The sequence below is a fragment of the Alligator mississippiensis genome, chromosome 1 (assembly GCF_030867095.1).
Source record: "Alligator mississippiensis isolate rAllMis1 chromosome 1, rAllMis1, whole genome shotgun sequence".
NCBI lineage: Eukaryota > Metazoa > Chordata > Crocodylia > Alligatoridae > Alligator > Alligator mississippiensis.
Genome location: NC_081824.1, coordinates 115,615,116 through 115,639,586, shown reverse-complemented (window position 1 = coordinate 115,639,586; position 24,471 = coordinate 115,615,116). Strand labels below are relative to the sequence as shown.

The 24,471-nt window shown below is 45.8% G+C and overlaps 1 long non-coding RNA gene across 2 annotated transcripts in view; it reads right to left on the bottom strand.

The window, feature by feature from the left end:
- The window catches only part of LOC106739819 (uncharacterized), a 137,168-nt gene that overhangs the window by 90,522 nt on the left and 22,175 nt on the right, over nucleotides 1–24,471 (bottom strand). For both annotated transcript variants that reach the window (XR_009454994.1, XR_009454995.1), the window contains exon 3: nucleotides 18,906–18,983. This is a non-coding gene — a long non-coding RNA (uncharacterized LOC106739819). The remainder of the gene's footprint in view (nucleotides 1–18,905; nucleotides 18,984–24,471) is intronic.

Sequence of the window (24,471 nt, the reverse complement as noted above, 5' to 3'; positions counted from 1 at the left end):
GCAAATTTGAGAAGGGTGCATGCTTGAACATCCACATTTATGAGGCCTTGTCAGGTGGGATGCAAGAGCATGGGCACTCCCAGTCAGTGTGTCAGTGCCACACAAACATCAAGGCCTTGTGGGCACAGTGGCTGTCCATGACTGACCACAATTGTCTGTCTAGCTGTACCCACAAGACCATGTCCTTAATGTGGCAGCTGACCTGCATTTTGGTGCCCCAGGACCTAGGTCACAACCATGCAGTTTTTACCACCTGCCCAAGCCCCCACCCTGCAAAGACCCCTCTGGTGATAAGGCTATGCCCCACAGCAGCTGCAGGTGCAGGGCAGGGCTACTGAAGGTGAGCGTTGCGAGGGCTGGGGGCGATCCGGGCCCGTCTTTGTGCACGCGGGCTGTGGCCAGCAGCCCGGGCACGCGGGGTCGGAGAAGACCGGGGGCAAGCTAGAATTAGTCACGGACGCGTAGTGGTTGATTTAAAGATTGTTTACTTACACCAGAGATGGTCGTGGTGTAGGCTGGACAGTTTCCAGGCACAGCTCCGCTTAAATCCTCGTTAGAGGACTACGACAAATTCGTTCTTTTCCCCGGAGTTGTTGAAGCTCCGTGGGTTCGGTAGTTTCTCGTACAGGAAGGGATACGTCTAGGAAACTATCGGCGATGGGGAGAGGCCAGAGGCTGTTACAAATTCGGTCTCTCCAACAGAGTTGTTGAAGCTCCGTGTGTCCGTCTTGGTTCAGGCCTCTGTTGCCTTTTAAGAAATGCGTTGGGTCCGTGAGGATCCACAGCACTTAGAGATCTTCACACAGCGTGAAGTCTCCTTCTCCTGGTGTTCGTGGAGTCCTCCAACTTGGGCGGAAACCACTCAAGCTCTTTATACGCCTAGCAAGCCAATCGCTAGCCGCCACGTGTGCATAATTTAATGTGAACCAGTAATGTGGCTCAAATTTTCATACAAATGGCGGGAACTCCTTGCACCGTGCATTTCTTAGATGCAAAAGAAATGCACCATGCAAAGAAAGCTTCGAATTGGCAGGAAATTCTCCGTTGCACCGGGGTTCTCTTCTGCAGCAGAAAACTCCACCGTGCAAAGAAACTGCAATTTAGCGGGAAAATAATTTAGCAGTGCCAAAGCGCACACAAACAAAAAATCACAACTTTGGGTTGTGACAGGCATCAGGAGGTGGCCCTGGTTCTGCTACCAGAAGGAGCCTGCAGAGAGCCCTGGGGAGCCGACAGGGCTAGCTAGGGGCTGCAGCAGCCTGCTGACCTGCTTAGCAACCTGCTGGCCCGATAGCAGTGCCCTGGCAGCTGCAAGGCTGTGCAGGGCCAAGCAGCAGTGCAGAGCTCAAGACAGGCAGGCACAGCTTGGGGAGACACACAGGGCCTCCAGAGCCCTCAGGATGCCTGTGGTGTGTGTCCAAGGGCACAAATTGGCTGCTGACTTTTATAGGCTGCAGGTACAGGCTGCAAGGGAGGCAGCCCAGCCCTGGAGCAGGAGCTGCTCCCAGTCAGGAGCCTTGAAGCTGGCCTCAGACTGGCCCCCTAATGGCTGGGCAGACCTAGCAGCAAATTTGCTCCAGGTTGCGCCTACACATGCATTACTGTGCAGTTACTAATTACAATTAAATTTGCTCGCTGCATTTGCAGGTAGCAAATTTAATTGTGATTAAGGGTTTTTACTGTGCAGTAAACTAGACAGCTTTACAGCAATGTGTCTCATGGTGACACACCCAGGCATAACTATGCCTAGATCATCCCTGGCCAGTGGCTGTCCAACCTCTTTCTTGATCATCTCCAGCGATGGACAGTCCACATGTTACCATGATGCTGTGCCATGAGAGAGACATTACAGCAGCAGAAGAGATAAACAGAGCACAGACACATATAAGAGCAAAGAATAACCAAACCCAGTATTTCCATTCACATGTAGATGAAGAGCCTTAACAAATAAGGAGCAAAGTTTAGCCACTATAAGTCTTTTTTAAATAACATTTCAGTTGGTATCCACGGATCTCAGGACAGAAGGAAAAATATCAAGGTCTGCACATTTAGGAGATGTGGCAACCTTAAGGCAACTCAGAAGGCTTAGTCTTAAAATAAATTTGGACTTACCCAGAAGACTTCATCCAGGTTCTCTCTCTTGGTTAGCCAGAGAGAGTCATAAAATTGAAAAACAGGTGAACTTGTAAAACAAAATAAGAGAGGAAAAAACCCAATTAATGATGGTAGCTTTGGCTCTATAAGAAAATAATCCGATTGATTTGTAATGCAGATCAGAAAGCCAGCCCCAAAGAAATGTTATTTCAGTCCTAGGAGGTGCAAAATCCACCTCTTAAAATGAATAACATGATGCTGATAAGTGCCATATCTGAATTTTTCTGGACGCTAGGCAAAGATAGACATTTGGGGCAGGGCTCATTTCTAGGGGTTAAGGGAAGCTGACTTTCTCAGTAACAGCTGCAATCCTTGGGGCTGCAAAATTGCACAGAGGAGCTTTGGTGCATGGAGTTTCTCTGAAACAAGTCTTAGCTGGAATAGTCTAGCTTCAAAAACAATCTTTCACCTGATTTTATAGTTAAATCTAGTGCTTTATAAAATGCAATTGTTCAGTTCACCTCTGCACCTCTGACAGCCATAACTACAAACAACCGAGCTCCAAAATGCTGTACAGTTCCAAACATTTTCACATCCCCAGTGTCTGCAGTCACTTCATGGCTGTAATCCTACAAACTGTTTTAACTGCTTGCATTGGGACAATGTAGGAAGGAAAGAAAATAAACTGAGAAATTTATTTAGGAATTAATGAGCTAAATTCCAGTCCGTTTACTAGCCCTGACACAAAGGTCTAACGGAATGGAAGGTCCATAAAAGAATACAGCAACTGTCTAGGGAAGAAGTCTTGCAATGAAGGAACTGTATAGGGCCAGTATTTTACACCACCCCCTTTTGCATGTACTAGCATAGAGGACACTGCAGAGTTGGAGAAGGGGCTGGCAACAAAAAAAATCTAGATTGCAGAATAGCTCATAGGAATCATGGAGGTGACATAAGGCAGCTTTGGCCCCCTCAACAGCCAGAAAATATGGGTATCTTAAAGAAACTTTTCTAAGTCCCCACTTTTTAAGTGTACTTTTACTGCTGCATCTTTCAAGATACACAGTACAGAGACTAACCCATTGTTTTTATTATGACTCTCAGGGCCTTATTACGCATTCATTTTAGGCAGTTTCTAAAACTCTTAACCCATGGACTGTCCACACATTAATACCCGAGACTAGTTTTCAGCGCACGTTAAGTGACTTAAAGCTACACCACTCTAGGATAGGTTTATGTTATCCAGCTTGTGTTCCATTAATGTGTAACCACTCCCCACAGATGAGTCACCAAAGTTGCAGTCCTCTGGTATCCCAGGATGCAGTGTCCCCTCCTCTACCCTCCTGTTCTGTGTGGACAACTTTCCACCCCCTGAACTCTACTGCCCAAGGAGTGGTTCTGGCACCAAGCCAACCCTCCCCCCTGCTACCCCACAGGTGTGACCTTCCCACTAGGAGTGTAACCCCATGAAAACAGCCTGCAGAGCACATTCCAGCTAGCCAGGTCACAGGACATGGATGCGTTCAGGAGTGGGGTGTAGGAGGGGTGGGGGGGGGGGAAAAACAAGGTAAGGAGTTAGATAGTGGTCCCCATGAGCTGAGGCTTTCTTCCCAGGGCAGGGGCAGCAGCTCCCTGAAAAGTGCCTTCTTCACCACTCCCACCCCCCAGGAAGCATGACCGCTAGGGCTATGCAAAGCTTCAGCAGCCAATTCAATTCAGAGGAGATTCGGCAACTGAATCTTCGAATCCAAATTTAATCAGGAGACCTATTAAAAGGTCTGAATCAATTCAGAAGCCTCCAAATCAATTCAGAAAGATTCGGAGATTCAGAAAGCAGACATGCAGGAAGCAGAAGCTAAGGGAGGAGGAAAGGGAGGACTGCTCCGATATTGACATCTGTAGCTGGCCAGTGATTGTGATCTTTTCTTGAGGTCCCTTCCAATCACAGTGCTCTGGGGGAGCGACGTAGAAACAACATATAAGGCTGCATTTGAAGTGATCTGTGCCTTTTATGAGCTACCACTGTTGGACCAGCAGTGTTTGAAAGGCTGTGGCTTGCTATCTGCTCTCTTGGTAGCTACTAGTAGCTAGCTAGTCTCTCTCTTATTCTGTGTCTTCCCTGACAGTGTGTCATCACTGTGCGCTGCAGGAAAGCACAACATATTACAGACACATACACATTTTGCAGCACACCAAGCATTATATAGCGTGCTGGAAAGGCAGGTGCCAGGTCTTCTGGCAGGGGAGGGAAAGTGGGCAGAGGGAGAGCTGCAAGTCCCTCCCCCCCCCCCCCACACCACCAAATATAGATGCACCCTCTGTCCTAGCAGTGATGAGTCTTCTGCTGCTGGTAGAAGAAAGGAGGTGGGGCCAGTGTCTGCACCTGCATGACCTTCACTAACACCAGCAATAACCAGTATGACCGTCTCCACCTCAATTTCAGTTCCCAGCATGAGCCTTCCAGTGCCAGAAGAGGAGCTGGATCTGGAAGCTGCTATAGCACTCGGCTCCACTAAGGAAATTCTGAGGAAGGAGGGCAAATCTGAGTTTGTGCTCAACACCCCTTGAGGCAGATCTCTTCTAAAAGGCACTTCGGTTGGGAGGGCAGGTGGCTCAGCTCCTCCTGTTGTTGTGCCTCTGCCTGGTGAGGAGGCAGATAAGGCAGGATTGCCCACCTACAACCCAGAAGTGGGTGGGTAGTGTAGTGTGGAATCATTTTGAGGTGGCAGATGATCCCAGGTATGCTACCTGCCAGCACTGCTGAAATCGGATCAGCCGGGGCAAGGATGAGAAACATTTCACCACCACAGGGATGCTGCTGCATCTCAGGAGGCAGCACCCCTTTGTCCTTGTTCTTCCTCAGCCTAGCACCAGTGGGAGTGTGCCCAAACAGAAGTCCCCCTCTCGCTCCAAAGCCCCTGTCCCCCCAAAGGAGAAGCAGGCCACCCTGGAACAGTGGGGAAAAGCCACAGGCCAAGGGAGCACATTCCTAAAGTAGGTGAGGTCACCCAAAGCACTGGGGAGATGCTTGCTCTGGATGGCCAGTCCTTCTCCTTTGTCGAGCATCCAGGGTTCAGGCAGCTCATGGCATTTGTGATCCCATCATACCAAGTGCCTGCACACACCACCTTTAGCAGGACAATGGTGTCTTCCCTCTATGAGGAATGTAGGGAGTACTTGAGGGAGGAGCTGTGGAAGGCAGGGCCACAGGTAGCTTTGCACTTCACCTCAGACATCTGGAGCAGCTGGGGTGGAGATCATGCTTACCTTTCCCTCACAAGGCAGTGGTGCGATCAGTCAGGGTGTCGATGGGCTCTCCTTCAAGTGGAGGTAATGGATGAGTCCCACACGGCAAGGGAGATCATGGTGGCCATGAACCACATAGTGCAGGGCTGGCTCATTGGGCAGGGCAAGCTCACCCATGGGTACATGTTCATCAACAACAGAACCAATATGGTCAAGGTGGTGCATGATGCCAACTTTGTTGGCATCCGCTGTGTGGCACACAAGTTCCACCTCGTAGTCAAGGATGCCTTGGAGGGGGACAGGGATCGCGGTGATGATGCCATCACTACCACTAACAGCCAGATCATTTAAAAATGCAGGAAGGTAGCAGGCTACTTCCACTGGAGCATCAAGGGGGGGGGGGGAAAGATGCTGTGGGACCAACAGGCAGAGCTGAGCATCCCACAGCACAAAATCATGCAGAATGTGGAGACTTGGTGGAAATCCACATACCTGATGCTTGAAAAGTTGGTCGAACAACAGAAGGCCATCCATGAGATGGCCTTGGTTGGGGAGATTGGCCCCCTTAACAAAACAGAGTAGGATACCATCTCCCACATCTTGGTGGTCCTCACACCATTCCTCAAGGCCACCAAGAGCCTTAGTGCTGGCAACGCCTTCCTTAACCAGGTGATCCCCATAGTGAAGGAGCTTGAGAATCAAATGGAGAAGTTCCAGGGAATCAATGTTCCCAGCTGTGGCAAGCCCCTCAAGGGGAATTTACAAAACGCCTTTTGTAGACAAGCCTGCAAACTTCACTTCATAAATCTACCAGATATAAAAACTCATGGACTCAATATAACCTGCCTGACATCTGACTCCCCAGGTACATCTTCACTTTTACCCGCTACATGCCTCTCCCCACCCCCCAGCCTGTCTCTCACCCACTCATGCCTCAATTTACTTTTTCACTGACTGGCTTTCTTGCATGCAGCCCAGCCTCTGGCTTCCTTACTATTCATTCCATCCAGGAAGAGTGCACACACCAACTACAGCCTGACCAAAGGTTTTTAACCCCGAAAGCTTGCTAAGATATATTTCTCCAACTATTCAGTTGGTCTAATAAAAGATATCACATTGATCCAAAGGTCCTTGTCTGCCTATGCCCTTAGACCAACACAGCTACAACCTACACCCCTTAACACACACAAGTGATACAAGTTTTGGTTTCAATAGTTTGAGGGGCACTTTCACAGAAACCCCTGTACCTATCTCCTTGAAATTTGGTAAACTTCATGCCCTCAGAAGGGGATACCATTCTGGCTGTTTTCATCAGAATTGGCAAAAAAATGACAAAGTTATAGATATTTTAGTGATTCCCTATTATAGTCTATGACTGAATCTCCAAATCAGTGCTGAATCTCCAAATCCAATTTGGCCAAACCGAATTGGGACAGTGACTTGAATCACCAAATAGAATCACTGTTCTTCCAAATTGGCTGAATCCAAATCGAAAACTTGCTGCTTTCTACAGGCCTAATGACCATCCCAATCCTAAATCCTAATTTATTAAAATATAAGACCTTCTTTAATTTACTTCTTCTTTATTTCTTTTAAATCTTTTTTACTTTTGTTTATTTTATAGTTCAGTGGCTGACTTCATCACCACCCTTCCCCCATCCCCATTTCTTTTTCACCTCCCATTTCATTACCCACCCATGTTAAATTAACTTTCTGTTTCCCAGCTTCATGCTCCCTCTCCCCCACTCCCACTCCCCCTACTATGCTCCCACCCATGTCCAACACACCTCCACTTAAAGCAGGGATAGAAGCCTGTCCTGGCTCACCAGACCTCTAGCGGCAAGTCACAGCTGTACAGCTGGGAAAGTCAGAGAAGGTTTTTAGACTTTAAGGGTGACTACTCCAAACTCAAGCTAGCATTAATACTAATCAACATTTGAGCAGCTCATGGTACAGTGTGTAACAAGGCCCTCAGTAGGGCTGTGTGAATCACTGACCTTTTGGCTTCATAGCCAAACCATAAATAAATAAGTTATACATACACATATACATATTAGGGCTGTGCAAAATTTCTCTGGCTGTTTAGTTTTGACACTGTTTTGACTCATTTCGAGCTCGAAACAGTGAAATCAAAATGAAACGAAGGGCTTTGAAACAGCTCAAAACAAAACGAGGCTAGTCGAAATGTTCTGAAACTTTCAAAATGTTGAGTTTTGAAGCAGCCAGTGGCCAGGTGATGGGAGACAGAGGAGAACCAGGGCTGCACTCCCAGTGGCTCCAGGCTCAGCCAGGTGGGGAGCCCAGCCCTGGCTCTCCCTGCCTCCCACTGCCGGGCCGTGGGAAGCCAGATCGGAGCGCTGGGGAAAAGAACTCAGCCCAGCTGAGCTGAGTTCCCCTCCCTGGCATGACTATTGCATATGTTAAAAAAAAAATAAAAATAAAAAAAAAAAAATCTTTGAACATAGGCTGATCAGCACTACAAAAACGTAACATCTCAGGGGCTAGTTAAAATTGGGTCTCTGCAGATGTAAGTTAGAGTGCCTCAAATAAAGATGCTGCTGAATTTGATTAATTGAAGATTTCTGTTGGGTTACATTATAATGTCCTGACTTCATTTCAACTGTTTCACACAGCTCTGGGACTTTGGTACTTAACTAGCAGTGAAAATAGTTATTAAAATATAACAATCAGTTTATTTCTTTCCTTATTTTTAAAGAGGATTTGCTGAACTGTTGAATTCATCCTCTCACTAGTTCGGATTGTATATCAAAGTCACAATTTTTTAGTGAAAAAATGTTGATTGAAGAAAATCAAGAGATTTTTCTTCATAGAATCATAGAAAATTCAGGTTGGAAGAGACCTCAGGAGATCATCTAGTCCCACCCCCTGCTCAAAGCAGGACCATCCCCAATGGTCTTGGTTTTTCTCTCCCCCTGATTCCCTCTCCTCCCCCCCCCCCCAAAAGCATCTCCTTTCTCCAAATAATTTTATTTCAGAAAACCAAAATATTCCAGGTTTCATGTCTTTTGCTTTTCAACAAAAATTTTAAAATAATCTATGCTGAAAAAATAAATTTTTCAGCCAGCTTTGAAGATGATGTTCAGGAAGTTTGAAAACTAAGAACGTGTCTGAAAGACAGGCATTATCCAACTCAACATGTAAAATCTAGCCCAGATTTTCTAAAAATAGTTTTGTCAACAAAACCTTGTTACTCCGGGGTTAAACTGAATCTATGCACAGAAATTATTTCCTGTGTAATGGGCTAGAATACAGTTTGCATTTACAATTCCCATTGGAACGATAGTCTAATACAGTGCTTCCCAAACTTTTCTAGCCCAAGGCACACTTACATTAATACAATTTTTCCCTGGCACACCTGTTAAGGCATTTTTCCATCCTCATACCTATTGTAGCTCATTGCCAGGGCAAAATTGTGTGGCACACTTGTTCATTTCTGCTGGCATGCTTTTGTGCCACAGCACACTGGTTGAGAAACACTGGTCTAGTACAGTGATTCTCAACCTGGGTACCACAGCACCCTGGAGTGCAACAAGATCTTTTAAAGGGTGCTGCAGGTTTAACAATGAAATATTAGCACTGTTAGGGGGGCAAACACCTCCACATGATTCACAAATTAAAGAGATTTCAAATAGGAATCCATAGCATCAAAAGCATTCCTATTGTGGGATAAGTTCTTTACAACAGAAGAATGGATCTACTATCTTTCTATAGTAAAAAAAAAAAAATGTCAAAGCCAAGAGGTAGCTTTTCCCTGTTCTATGAGTGAAGACATTAGCACTAGCTGGTTGGTTAGGTAAACTCAAATCTTCTGCACAATGCACATCATAACACCATTTTATTTTAATCCGTGCCAAGCATCCACAGATGTGAGTTGTGTTTCTGCTGTGATCAATGAGGGTTACCTTAGTAATTTATATAATGCACCTGCAATACATAATGGACAAGTTAGTAACAACCAAGATTTAGAAGTTTCAGAGTACAATTGGGTGAGAAACCCATTTACTGAAACTTCAAGAATATGGGGACAGAGGCTAAGTATAAACACACAAGAAAAACAAGGCATAAGCACTCTAAATTTTGAGCTTTAAACTAAGCACCGACGGTTAGGTTGGGTGGAAGCAGAACACATGTTAGCCCTTGGGGTGAGGGTGGGGGTGGGAGCCTGCCTTCACTGCCCGAGCCCAGCAGCTACTGTGAGGATGTGTGAGGTAATTTGCATCATCACAGATCCTCATAGGAGGTGAGAAGCTTCATACCAGCTATAAACTGACTGCCCAGAGGAGTTTTCCATCTATTGACACTGTCACGGCGGGGTCCTACAGGAGGGCCATGATCCCCTTAAGGCCCCCTCTTCCGTGCCAAGTCGGCCCAAGGGCACCCTCGGTTTCTCGCCCGCCACGTCTTTGATGTTTAGGTAAAGTTGGGAGGCTGCCTCACGTCTCCTTGGGCACGGTTAGCTGGGACCTCTGTCCCCGTGTTTTCCCGGACCCACAGGGGGTCTCCCTGTATGATGGGTGCTTCCCAGGCACCCTAGCCTTATGAGCTACGCGTGGCTCCAACCTCCCCTGATACCACGCCCCAAGCCTCGCAGATGGGATGGACGTTGGTCTGTCTTTCTATACGTACACTGCCCGTCTCTTGGGCCTCTTCTGTTGTGCTGCCCGCTCTTGGGCTTTCTGAGCCCACTTGAAGCCTCCCTGTAATGTCGCCCCCACCTGGGGCCTGCTACGCCCACACTGGGGCTTCTCGATAGTGCCCCCTTTTTTGGGGCTCTCTCTGCGCCCACACTCGGGCTTCTAAAATACCGCCCTGTCTGGGGCTCTCTGAGCCCACTCTGGGGACTTATCGGCTACGCCCCCTGACTCTCGGGCCCACCGCACTGCTACCCCCTTCTCCCAGGGCTCACCGCACCACTATCCCCTCTCGCCGGGGTTCACCGCAGCACTTTACCCTTCTCCGGGGTTTACTGCAGCGCTAAGCCCTTCTTCAGAGGCTCCCCACGCCCGCACTGGGCTGCTCAGTAGTTCCTTTTATCTGAAACTTGCTGTGCCCACGCTGGGCTCCCTAATAATACTGTCCCCTCGCTGGGGCTTGCTGTGCCCATGCTGGGCTCCCTAATAATGCTGCTCCCTCACTTGTGCTAGGGCCCCACACCGCTGTGGGTCCCTACGAGGCCTCCTCCAACCCCTAATAGCCTCGCCCAAACCACCGGTGTGATAAACCAAACAAAACACAAGCCCCTAGGCTGCAACATAACTATAAGCCGCCTGGCTACAACCACATTGCTCCGACATCTTAGAGGATGCTTTGCAGCCCTGGGCTGGGTTGGGCTGTCTGCTCGAGCAGAGCAGGGTTGCCCCCGCCCCTCTGCTCTCTAGCCAGAGCAATGAGGGCTGGCTGACAAAGGGGTGGGAGTGGGAAACCCGGCTGGGGATGCAGCCCGGTCTGCCTGGCAGAGACAGAGTAGCCCCTGCCAAACTTTTTCCTGCTGGAGTGGAGGAGGCAGAGGCATGGGACACCAGGCTCAGGTGGAGTGGAGGGGAGGGAGGGGGATTAACCACTTCCCACACTGCCTCCCCTCTCCCACTGCCACAGGACCCCAGCTGGGCTCTGCTGGCTTTATCCACACACACACACACACACACACACACACACACACACACAGGCAAATCAAGCGGTGGGGGGCATGGCCAGCTGGCAGCATAAGCAGCACTTCAGGCTTGGGGGGGATGAGGGAAGGGAGAAGAAATAAACCCCCCTGCCTCCCCTCTCCCACTTGCATGGGACCCCAGCTGGGGTCTACTGGCTTTTCCCCAGCAGGGGAGGAAAGCCGGCAGACCCCAGCTAGGGTCCCATGCTGGTTGGGGGAGGGGAGGCAGGGAGGTTTAATCTCCCTCTCTCCCCTCCACCTGAGCCTGAATCACTGTCCAGGCTACCAGCTGGCCACATCCTCCACCGGTCAGGGACAAAAATGGCAAGGGCTGCTTCCCCCTTCTGGCACACCCTGGACAGGTTCACTGCAGGCCAGGGTGGGGGTTTAAACCCCGCCCCAATCATACTCAGTGGCCTGCCAGGACCTGGACACCCCTTCCCCCAACCTGCCTCAGCTTGCTTTCAGCCTTCCAGCCACTGCCCAAGGGAAGGGAGGGCTCACTCTAGCACCCCCCCCAGCTTCTAGCCTGAGCTGCATTTCTGGAATCAAAAGAGAATGTCTATTCATGTGCTTCTTGGTTCGATCTATGCAGGTTAGTCTAACCTGCAAAGATTGAATCAATTCAGGCTTGGGATTTTTGAGTGTCTGTACTTACCCAAATGGTCAAGGATCATACTATGATTATCTGAATTACAAATCAGGATTTGAATTATGTCTTAATCCATGAAGCTATATACTGCTTTCTCTGGCATTGTGGTGAAACCACCATCTATCCCTATAGCCTTGAGGGAAGCTGATCAGTTTATGATCACAATCAGGGGGTGGGGCAAATTGGGGCAACCCCCCCAGGCCCTGCGCTTTGGGGGGCCCCTGTGGAGCTGGGCAGAGCAGCACAGCAAGTCCACGCTGCCACCGGCTTTGCCACCCCTCTACCCCTCCGCTGAATCCACTGCTTGCTTCCTTGAATCTGGGGGTGGGGTCCCATACAGGCTGATTTGCCCTGGGCTCCGCACTCTGTCTCAGGTCATTTTTGATCACAGTAGATGCTGAATTCCATAAACACTCTCTTTTCAGTGCATTCAGGTATGCTTAATGATATCTACATAAATATGTAGAGAGGCAAGCACAGCTGAGTGGATTCAGGTTCTCCTGTGGCTCCTCTGGCTGTGCCTGCCTCTCCCCGGGTGGGGGGAGTCACAGAATCAGCCCCCATGGCTGCCCTGCCCAGCCCCATCCCCCGCCCAGCCCCAGTCTAGTCTCAGCACTTTAAAAAATAAAAAGCCCCACACTCACTGGCTGCAGCAGGGGCTGTGAAGGCTCTGGGGTCTCCTGGCAGAGCCCCCCTGTGCAGCCTCTGCTCCCCAATTGCCCCGCCCTCCCCCCACAGCCCCAGGAATCTGGGACTCGAACTCCACCCCCCCCACCAAAAAAAAAGAGTCCTTCACTCACTGGCAGTAGCAGCAGCTGTGGAGGCTCTGGGGCCACATGGCAGAGCCCCCGCATGCAGCCCCCACTCCCTGATCTCCACCCCCCACCCAGCCTGATGGCTGCCTCACCCAGCCCCAGCATCTCAGCAATTTAAAAAAAGCCCTGTACTCACTAGCTGCAGCAGCAGGAATCAGGGCCTCTGAGGGCTCATGGCAGAGTCCTCACATGCATTGCTGGGTGGGGGGGGGGCAGCAGGGATCACCCCTCCACCTGTCACCTGCATGGCAGCTGCCCCATGGTGCAGGTGCAGCCCAGCTCAGCAGGGTGCCATGCAATGCCTAGGAGCTGGGTCTGTTGAGGCTGAACACTGCTGGGCTCTGGGTAACTGCTGGAGCTGCCCCAGCTCCCAGACAGCACACGGCACCATGCCAAGTTGCACTGCACCCGCACCATGGGGCTGCTGCCACGCAGGTGCCAGGTTGTGGGGGAAGCTCCGCTGCCCCTCCACTGCCCCGTGCTGCATGGTGAGGCTCTGCTATGAGCCCTCAGAGGGCCTGATCCCCACTGCTGCAGCCGGTAAATGCAGGGCTTTTTTTTTTTAATTGCCGGGAGGCTGGACCGGGCAGGGAATGCAGCCGGGCAGGGGAGCCATGGGGCCTTTGCCCTGTTGCCGCTTGCCCAGCTGGCATGGAGGAAGGGGCATGATGCAGGTATGGCTCACTCTGGATGGCAGCAGGGCATTGCCCCCACTCCCAGCACTGCCACACCCTCATCCCGTCCCCTCCCCCATGCTTCCCTCCCTGAGTAATGTGTGCCCCCTGCCCTGGCTGGGTAGTTTGTTCCAGCCCCAATCCCTCCCTCCCCCATACCCTTCCCTTCCCCCAACCTCAACAGACTTACCAGCTAGAGGCAGCTGTCAGCTGCCTGTTTAGTCTATGGCCAAATCTCTGAATTAGCCGAATCTTTTCTGAATCGATTTGGATGCTTTGAATTGATTCGGAGCTTTTACTTGGTCTCCTGATTCAATCTGGATTTGGAGATTCAGTCCCCGAATCAGAACAAATCTCCTCTGAATGAAATCAGCTACCAAAGTTTCACACACCCCAGAGTACATGAATATGTGCCACTTTTATTTGTCCCCAGGAAACACATGTTCCCACTTGTGGGGACAAACCCAAGATATTTTAAATTCAGATTACTGCAGTGATGTGTCCTGCTCTGGAAGCCAAAGGTTTGATCAAGTCCAGTCTTATTCTGATCTTTCTCTTGATCACTCTTCCCAGGTTGAATGTTGGGAAGCATGGGGCTGACTCTACAATACCCAGGAATTCAGTACCTAGTGACTTTAAGTCAGCTTTTGTTCTTACTCTTATGGCCAGAGTGGCAGACAGAGAGCATTTTTAAACAAAGTTGTAAAGTTTGGGGGAAAATAATGCACCTCTTCTTTACTGTGCAACAGGTAGAAAGTGTCTCCTCACCTTCCTGGCATGTGTTTTATCTATCCTATGCTAAGTATAATGATAGCACCGATTACTGCCTTTGAGAGCTAAACATAAAAGATTAGACTGAAAACAAGAATCAGTTGAATTCATTCTTTCAGTACTTGTAACAAGTCATCAAGACCAATAACTGATTGAATGGTATTTTGGGGCATGTACTTCCTTTCCAAGGAAAGATATTAGCAGCTGAAGGAAAATAAGACACAGAGAAAGTTTGCCATATTTTTGAACCTCAAAAAATCCCTAAACCACAAACTTTATTTTACCAGATGCAGGACATCCCTAAAGCCTATTTTAATGAGAGTTGAAGACAGCCTTGGCTGTTCAGTTTCATTTTAAAAGGGTCATGCCCTAAATAAATTATAGAAAGATTGATATAAACTATTTAATGCATTGTTCAAACCATTACATTTCAGTAATGCACTGTGAGCCAAGCCAATTTAGTTATGTGACACTAGCTGATTTCTTTTCTAGCCAGAACCTCATGCCAAAGAAGGATTATAGCAATAGCAATTTGTTTCAGATTTACTCTGTCAGATCAGCTGCTGATAGGTTCAGACCACCCTAATCTGAGGAAGAAAACGAAGCTTTCTGTTGATAGAAGGGCTGTTTATTATTTTTCTAAAGCATTTCATTGTTTACTGTAAAAAAACTCTAAGGAAGGTTGATGAGATACCAGTCAAATGCTGTATTTTTAAAGCATCTTACACAAGCTCTTAAGAAAGATCTCAGTTCTCCTCAGAGTAGTTCAACCTCACTGAAATAAATATATATTATAAAAAAATAACAATGCATGTAACTAGGAAAATATTTGGTTCCTTGGAGCTAAAATTTTCAGAGTTATCTAAGGAATTTGAAAGCTCATTTCCCATTGATTTTATTAGGTATCTACACCCAAATGCTTTAGGTGGCTTTGAAAAAATATCACCAGAGGTTCCTATGGCATAATCCAAATTTACTAAAGTCACTGAAGAGGTTCACGTTGATTTAAGGGGGTTTCACTCAGTCCTCTTATCTTCCCTAAAAGCCTAAATGTGATTTCCCAGGAAGATAAGGGTTGCTTAAACGAAACTCAGTTTTAGATCAGAATGTGCAAGCCAAACAGACCTACCATCTTGGGTAAAATATATATATACACATACACACACACACTGCATATTATGTACTGTGTATAATAAATAGGATTCTGATATTCCTGCTAGCTGATCTACTCACATTGTTTTGATCAATGGGATCTTTGTCTGAGAGATAAGTTCAGGGACAAGCCTAGCATGACAAAACTACGGGTGAGCTAAAATTAATTTCATCATTTCCATCTTGGATCATGATTACAGTCACTCACAATGGATTAGTTCTTCAGCATTTTGGGACCTGATTCAATCCTAAAAGCTTCCCCATGTGTTTGAAGAACTAAAGTAGGGCTGGACCTCACTAATGAGGGGACAGAGGTCCAATACCACAGAGGTGCAACTCAAAATGTCTCCACAATATTCATTATGAAATCCCTAATTGTGGTTTCTTTCAATGCCAAGTTGCACATATAAAATTGAAAAAATATTTTTTCCAAGACAAGAAGAATCTGACAATTTATTTAACCACTCCTGTTATTACCATAATAAAAGAGGACTATAAACTAACAAATGTCAGGGAGATTGTTGAGCTTTGCTCAGTTCAAGAAGAAATAGCTGCTATTGGCTCATTTGCATACTTTGCAATTAACATTAGGGAGAACAAAAAAACCCAAGTAGATTGAATCAGATAGTTGCTTTATATACCACAGGGGATAATTCTGATAGAGGCTCACGCATTGTTAGAGGATGCATAAAAAAGGTACTTTGGAATAGAATGAATGTTGGAATATTTTTCGGTTTAAATCAAAATGGGGCCCAAAACTGAAAGCCCAGCAGTAAAAATCCTGACTCGTAAAGTCAATGACAAAATTCTGTTGACTACAGTGGGGTTTGGATTTCACCCTAGATTTGAACTCTCCTGAACAACAGAGAAGTTTGGATCTGGTTGCCAATTCATGACATAACTCCCCTTTCTAAACCACCTTACAGCTGGATCAAAACTTTACAGCTCCAGTCTACATCCTATTGTTAAAGAACACAGCCACAGAAGATGAAAAGTGCCCTCAACTCCCACAGAAGTCAGTAGTCCCCTCAGGACCCAGCCCTTGCTGAATAGCCTGTTTGTTTCCTTTGGCATCATTTTGCAGATAGAATTTATTTTCCATTCTGGCAAAATAACCTAAATAATCTTTTCTAAAGAATGATTTCATTTGTACTAGAGAGTCTTCATTGTTGGGACCATATTCAAGCTGGAGTCTCTTTTGTACACAAAACTCCCTATACCGATTTCCCCCCCTACAAACAATTCTGTTCAACAGTACAGATGATATAATACTACATTTTGCTAAGACAATAAAATAGCTACAGGTAATATTAAGACAAACTAAAAAATATTAGTTGTGCTTGAATAAAAAGCCAAATTTTGGATTAGGTCTCCCTTTATTGGCAATTCTGGGAAAAGGTTTCAGTATAATCCCCAGTTAATGAAACCTTTGCTAGTGAATTTCCTTTGTCAACACTGCATTTAATGGGAGAAGTGCTTATACCTGCTAGATCATCAAAACCTGCAAAGCTAATAGACTCAACTGGAACATAAAAAACGGGGAATTTTCATAAAACTTTAATAAAACATTTTGGCTTAGAGTGGTATAGGGCGATTCCTTTAAAAACAACTTTGCAATTACTATTCTCTAGCTTCCAAATACTTTTATGAAAAATGAAAGGCAGCTATGCTGAAAAAAATATAGAGTATTTCTTGGAAATGTTGCAAAAATAAATTAGAAAAAAAAAAAAATCAGTTGCAAAATCCCTAGTACACCAAAGTCAAATCTCAGTTTTTGATCCTAGTCTTTTGCAACAATTCTAGAGCTCAGATACATGTCAAATACAAAGAAACTGGTTAGAGGAAAAGGTAACCTGGACCACTGATAGCAATAAGAAAACTAAAGTTTGGCAGACCCTTTTTTTGCTCAAATGACAAATATCCCAGGTCCCCTTCCAATGCATATACATACAGTGACTGACAGGTCCGTGACAGAAAAAAAGAGGCCTAATCTGATCTAATTCCAGCAAATCCATTCCATCTTGCCACAGAGCTAGGTGCAGGTGCAGTTGGTGTCCAGCTAGGCATGGATAGCTGCATCCAAGGTATTTTATCAAATCCACCTTTAATGAAGGAAACTGCGGGTTGTTTTCCTGCACGTTTTTTGGTGAGACTTCTCTCCAAAGGTAAAGCTCATGATTCCATTCTTGTGTCAGCCATTGAGAAAAATATTAAATCAATACATAGCTGTTTGATGCCAGTACTGTCAATTACATTACTGAAAAAAGTGTTTCCTCTCTGATAATGTAAGAGTGATGTTATTGCCATGATAGTTCAGAAATTATGGTAAGAGGCAAAGATTTCTTAGGGAATGTACATAGTTCGGATAGACTTAGACAAGCAGACAAAAAATGTCTTGCATTCAAAAAAGTTTGTCTAACTCTATCCCAGCCACATAGTTGGTCCAATAAAACATATCGCCCCAGGAAATCCTTGATTCTTGTATTTCCTCTTTGGGGAACTCCAGGGAGAAAATACTTTTAATACAGCCATGTGTTTGTGTTTCCTACAGTTTTTGAAACAATTCAGTTTTATATCAGGGTTGGAGTGTCATGGTAGCTATGATAGTCCAGGAAATGTATGAGGCCCAATTAATTTTTTGTGGTATCTATTCTTGGACCAGCAACATCTTTCCCAGCTACACAATTTGTCCAAAAAAAAGATATCACAAAATGCCCCTTGCACCTTGTTTATTTTTGTGTCATTTAACAAATGACAAATCCTTTCTTGCTTACTACGTCTATGGGGTATACTTTGTCCAGTGCAATATACCACCCTCAGTATTATAAACACCCATTCCTGGGTTGTCAAATTCAGACTTGTAAAACAGGTGTCCAAAGGGCCTCAAGAACGGTCACTTTGGCCTCTCTTGTGCACTGAATCCACAATGCACCCCATAGAACACTGAGGACTTTTAATCCAAATTCCTAATCAAGATAACAGAAAATGGAAAAAGATCTTTTTCAGAGATTCCTTCCCACAGCACCAAGCACATTCTAAGTAAGTCTTAAGATACTCAGTTAGTGCTTCTGTGAATACACATGAAGTGTGAGTGTGTTTGCAATTATGAACCTGACTATCAAATGTCAGCCATTTGATTCCAACTGGGTGAGTACTTTAAAAATTGTAACAGTTCTTTGAAGTTTTAAACAACTTCATTTTGACTCCGTTGGTTTTATGTTTATCATTGCCCACAAATATTTAACATATGTGAGTTGTTTACAGAAGCACAAGTTTTAGAAAATGTTTGTGGAAAGCTGGCATTGATATCATACACATGAATATTTACAACAGAAATGTTAGTCTGTTCATCCAATCAGGACGCAGAAAACAGAACACATGGTATGTGTATCAAAAAAGTCAAAATTTTGACTTCTACACACTCGGGTTGGAACGTTGATAGTCTAGCAAATATATGAGAAGTAAAAGTGTTTTTGGTGATATCTTATTAGGCAGTGCTTTATGCACAAAAGCTGCTCTAATCTCTTCCCCAACTATACACTAGGTCTAAATAATGTCATCGTTTTAAAAAAAATCTTGCCTCTTGTAACAGACTGCTCACAAATAAACTGCAGACTTAGAATTATGAAAATAATTTTGATCAGTGATTCAATTTGAAAAAAGACAATGTACTCATGTTCAATTCAACTAAAAAGTGACAAAATTTGTTGAAAAATGCTTTAGTGAAAACTACATACCCAATTCTACCACTCGGTTACCTGGGCCATAGAACTTTGTTCTGCCAAATCCATCCCTAATGACTGGTAAAACATATACTTTATTTTTCTTACCTCTTTCTGCTTCTTTTCTGGCTGAATGTCTCATGAAAGTGCCGACAGTGGAATGTATTAGATTGTGTAACAAAGTCCCTAAGGGAAAAGGTGGAAATACACTGCATTAAAAATATATGTTATAGATTATAATCCTATGCAGCAGGGGTGGCCAACCTGTGGCATGTATGCCACAAAGGGGCCTGGGCAGCCTGTGTGTGGTATACAGAAGATCAGGGAGAGAAAAAGCAGAGCAGTGGCAGATAGGGCAGGGAACAGAAAAAGCAGCAGATGAGGCAGGGAACACAGATCAGGAAACAGAAAATAGAGCAGCAGATCAGGCAGGGGGAAAGGATCAGAGCAGCATTTGGGGAAGGTGTGGGGCTAATTTGTGGTATGTCTGCTAAAAGTATTGGCCCCCACTGCTATGCAGCAGAAGTCCTCAGACCCCGACCCATGGACCAAATCTAGTTCATGAAGCCATGGCATTTGGCCCATGGGGTTTTCTATAGATCAAGACATTTGGTGGCAGGGGAGTGGTGGCAATTACAACTGCCACCCCTCTACTGCTGCCAAATTTTTAAGTCCCACACAGCCAGGATGGGCTTGGGTTGTTGGTGCCTGGTCAGACTGAGCCCAGGCCTGGCTGCTGCCATGTGGCTGGATCAGGTTCAGGCCATTGCCATTTGGCTAGATTGAGCCTTGGCTGAGCCAGCTCCACATGCCTGGATTAGGGCTGGGCTGTTATCATGTGGCTACATCAAGCCCTCACTGTGTCTGCCTCAGCCACTGGATGGGGCCCCACCAGCTGGATCTGGATCATGGATGGACCTGGCACTACCCACCCAGCCCATGTGGCAAAAGTTAAGCACTGCTGCCACATAACATAGGGATCCATCAATCTAGGTACTTATGGAAGGCCCACCACACTTGTACCTAAGGAAAGCACTAAAACGCATGCCTGGTTAAGTCCACCTTTTTCAGAAAAGAGACGCAAGCACAAACTTAAACATACATGTGTTTTGCAGGGTTTTTCTTTCCCAGAAAGATCATATGGGCCAACAGGGTAACAATACTCTATGAACAAAAGGGCTTGACTCAATGCTTTTCAAGAGAAACAGCAGACAGCAACAGATTTGCACAATACATAATAGTGCCACCTATACTCCATAGTCGTGTAACAAAGCAGCTAAGCCTTCTAAGAGGGGCAGGTAGCCTTAGTGCAGTAGCCCAGCTGTGGGGATATAGGTAATGAAAGTATCCCTCTAGGAGTTAAAAATCCCAGAGAAAAAGAGCAAGACGTAGCAAACTGGGAGAGGGGTTAATTTGCTGGCAGGAATCCAGATGTATTTGCTACCTGGAAGTGGCTATATTGGCTCTAGCCCATGGCAGCAAAGGTTTTTTCATCACTAGCTGTTATCATATTAATGGGAAACAATGGATCATTGCCACTACCATATTTCCCAAGAACTTGGGCCAAACTCTCCATCTTCCCAAGGACATGAGTGAATCCTCTAAACCAATTGAATTTGAAGATCCATTTCTCTGGCCAATGCTGTAACCATCCTCTGATTTCTTAGCCGAAGGCCTAACACTCCAACTCCTCTAATTGAATGTTATGGGACTCTTGTCTGCAAAAAGAAGCATTACCTGCACCCATCCAGCATCATTTATCTCCATAAAACCACACAATACTCAGCGTTTTCTAAAAAGTATCGGAGCATTTGATCTTCTAACAGATCTTGCCAGGGGTGGACAGCCTTCCAGTCATTGAACAAGCTCTTGTTATGGTCACTGTTCTTGTGATTGAGCTTGTCTGCTGACAACCTGCATTAAGATAGCTATCAACAAAGGCTAGAGAGATGTGCCATGTTCCTAGATTGGACTTTTAAGTATGAAACATTATGGTACATTGGTCACATCTGGAACACTTCCAAGCTGGTCTCTCCAATTTATGGACTTCTCATCTGCCCTCAGAACTGGTGCTTGCAGAAGAATGCTTAAAAAAAAAAAAAAATCAGTCTCACATGTTTTCAATCTCTGTAATACCTCTACAACTCAGGAAAGATCTGATTCCCCTAACAAGCACTTCTTCACAATTCACATCCAATCTATCTCAGCATTACTCTTAATAGGTCCCTGACTTATCATAACCATCTCATAATTCATGAATATGGGTCTTGATTAGATCAAACAGTCTTGCCATATCTGGGGATCTAATATTCACACTCTTTGAGAATCTACCCTAACTCCCTGCTGATCAGTAACTGAATGCTGTGTTTGTGTCTAAATGAGCTCATGCCATGCTACATTTGATGACATATACAGGGTCTTCATAAAGTCCTTGTGCACTTTTAAAAGGTAATAACTTAGGTTGTAGGCAAGATAGAAACAGTCTGTCAATGGCATTTAAAAGCAAATTTATTAAAGTTTTAGGACAACTAGAGTACACAATGCTAGACTTCAACATAATTACCATCCATCATGATACAGCTGCTCAATCGGATCTTCCAACTCCTTGAAAACATTTCCCAGTTGCTCTTGAGTTACTGCACTAATTGCATTGGTGATCCTAGCCCTAAGTTCCACCAAAGAGCATGGTTTTGACAAGTAAACTACACTTTTAGCATATCCCCATAAAAAGAAGTCCAACAGTGACAGGTCAGGCGAACGAGGTGGCCAAGCAACTGGTCTGCCTCTGCCTATCCATTTCTCTGGGAAAACGGCATTTAGGCACTGTCGTACATTCAGAGCGTAGTGGCACGGAGCTCCATCTTATTTAAGAATAAATTCATTATTACTTATGAAGTCTAGCATTGTGTACTCCAGTTGTCCTAAAACTTTAATAAATTTGCTTTTAAATGCTGTTTACAGATAGGTTGTAGGTATGATAGAAACAAAGTTATTAACGTTTAAAAGTGCACGAGGACTTTACGAAGACCCTGTATATTGTAACAAGCATTCTATGGCCCATAACTTTACTCCAGCTGTGTAACAGGTGCTCATCCCAGAGGTGGTCGCGGCACCCCCTGGTGGCTGCTTAGTTCTTGCTGCCCCGACTGCTGCTCCCCTTCTCACTTGCCACATCTTGATGTTATTATCTTTAGGAAAGGGAAGCTACCCTAGTGATTCCCTAAGCCTGATCTTGTTCTTATGATCGCAGGTATCCCTTGTCCCTTGGCCTTAAGGTCCAATTATGTGGGCTCCATCCTCCCCAGTACCCATAGCCATGCCTCACTGGTTTTAATCACCAGCCCTTTTGGGCCACGGCCTCAGTGCCAATGACCTGGCCTCCTTGCCCGGCCACGTCACTTACCTCAGCTACTCCCCAATTTGTTTTCTAGACTTGCCTGCTTCCCCTGGGTGCTTCGCTTCTCAGAGCTGCTCCTGGAAGCAGCCCAGTACTCTGCACCAGGCAAGCTGGTTCTGGGCACTGTGTCTTGCCCTAGCAAGCTTCTGCCCCCCTCTGGGCTTCAGGCCCTCAGCCCCACAATCTCTGGGCTGCTTTGCCCCAATCCCCAGGCTACTGTGTCCCAACCCTAGACTGCTGTATCCTGCCTCTGCCCCTCTCTGGGCTATGGGCCCCTGGCCCAAATCTCTAGGCTGCTTTGCTCTGATCCCTGGGCTACTGCACCCTGCCCCTGCCACTCTCTGGGCTTTGGGCACACCTACCCCGATTCCCAGGTCTGCCCTGTTCCTAGGCTCTATGTTGCTTACCCAGCTCAGTGGTTCTCTCAGGAGCCCTGGTGCCTGGAGCTTTTCTCCCAGTGGCACTCATGGCTCAACTCCCTGACCAGCTCAGGCCCTGGTCTTATATGCCTTAAGCCCTGCCACCTTCTGGACAGGCATCTACTTATTGGGCCCTGCTACACCTGCAGGCTGCTTTTCAGGCTGCCTGACTTGTTAAGGTGACAAGCAGGCTAAGCGTCCTGTCACTGGCTGCCAGTGCTGAGTAATACTGTTCCGCTGCACGTAAGGATGCTTCACTCATAAAGGAACCAAAAATGGAAAAGGTGCCTGGCCTCCTGTAGCACTAGGATTTCTCTCACTGTCCCCCAACTCACGTGAGTTCTGATGCTCCTACCGTTCATATTTGCTACGCAATGACTTTTTAGTGGTATCTTTCGGAAAGAGAGATTGGGGTCTTGTCAGCAGTAACAAACCACTACCTTGTCAGAAATTCTAACCATTTGACCAACAGGTTTCAATATACTGCATCATCTCTGAAACACCCTGAATCGCTCTAAGGTTGCAAGACAATCTATCCAGTGTAAACTCTGATCCAGGTCATAGAAGACCATTCCCTAACTAGACTAGATCCTGTCAAGGAATTCTGTCACTAAGCATGCTAGGTCTTGACTTGGCCATGTGTATGTATGTTAATAGCAATGCCATATAATTATTATGGTACTGTATTTTCATGTATCTTATTTATTCCCATATTACTCTTCTTTTCCCAAAAATCATCAATTGAAAATTAAGATGCACATCTTAAATGAGGAAACTGACTCCAAATGGTTTGGTTAAGTGGAGAATTTTTTTTTTCTTTATTCTGCCTTACCAAAACATGGCACATACTTTATCTGAGGGCATGTGGTATGCAAATAAATGCAGCAGCTTTGGAAGTAATCATAGAGTACCTATACATGTCCAGCTCAATTAATCAAGTCTGCTGGAGCATGGTAATTATCACGCTCCAGCAGTCTCCAGTGTCATATGTATCAGTGTCCCCACACTGAAAAATGGTGCCAGGGTGACTTTAACTAAAGTTCACCTAATGCGCTTTAGTTAAGGCACCCCCACTGCCATTTTTCAGCATGGGGACACTGATACATGTGATACTCCAGGGTCTTTAATCAGAGCAGCTCTTAGAGCCACTCTAATTAAAGCGCACCTCACTACACTCCCAGAGCACATGTATAAATGCCCAGTCAGTATTCCAACACCAAATTCTGAAGGGGAAAAAATTAGGTTAGAATCACTTAAATACAGAACTAAAAGGTAGCTTGCATGAAACTGCTGTCCTATAAGAGTGCGGCGCTGTACCCAAGATCTTTTTAGCCCTTACTAGTATCCAACCAAAGAATACAGTGTAGTTACAGGGCTGTTTTATAAGTTGTAAGCAAAACTCCATACATGCCCTCTAAAGCTAAGGGCCTGATCCAGTGTTTATGGAAGTCAGTTTAACATCAAAGTACATTGAAACAGGCACCAGATTTTCCTTCAGACTCCTAAGGCGCATTTTTTGGGTTGGCGGTCAGCACAGGACAGATTGGTATTGAAACTGCCAGCAGCCAATGCAGTCCATGGAAGGTATGTTAAAGGAAAGATGATATCCATTTGGGTTTTTGCAGAATCCACAAAGTTTTCTAAAAGCAAAATATTTGCTTTTTTTATTTGAAAACAAAAATTTTGTGGCAAAATAGCCACATTAAAGGGATTCTTCTTCTGATCTGAAAACTAGTGTTAATTTTAAAGGTTTGGTTTTTGACTACTCAGCATTTTTATCATTCCAAAGAAAAGATATAGTAGGGTGAGGTCCACTCCGCTTGCACAAACCAGGGCTCTCTGCAGTTGGGTCTCTCTT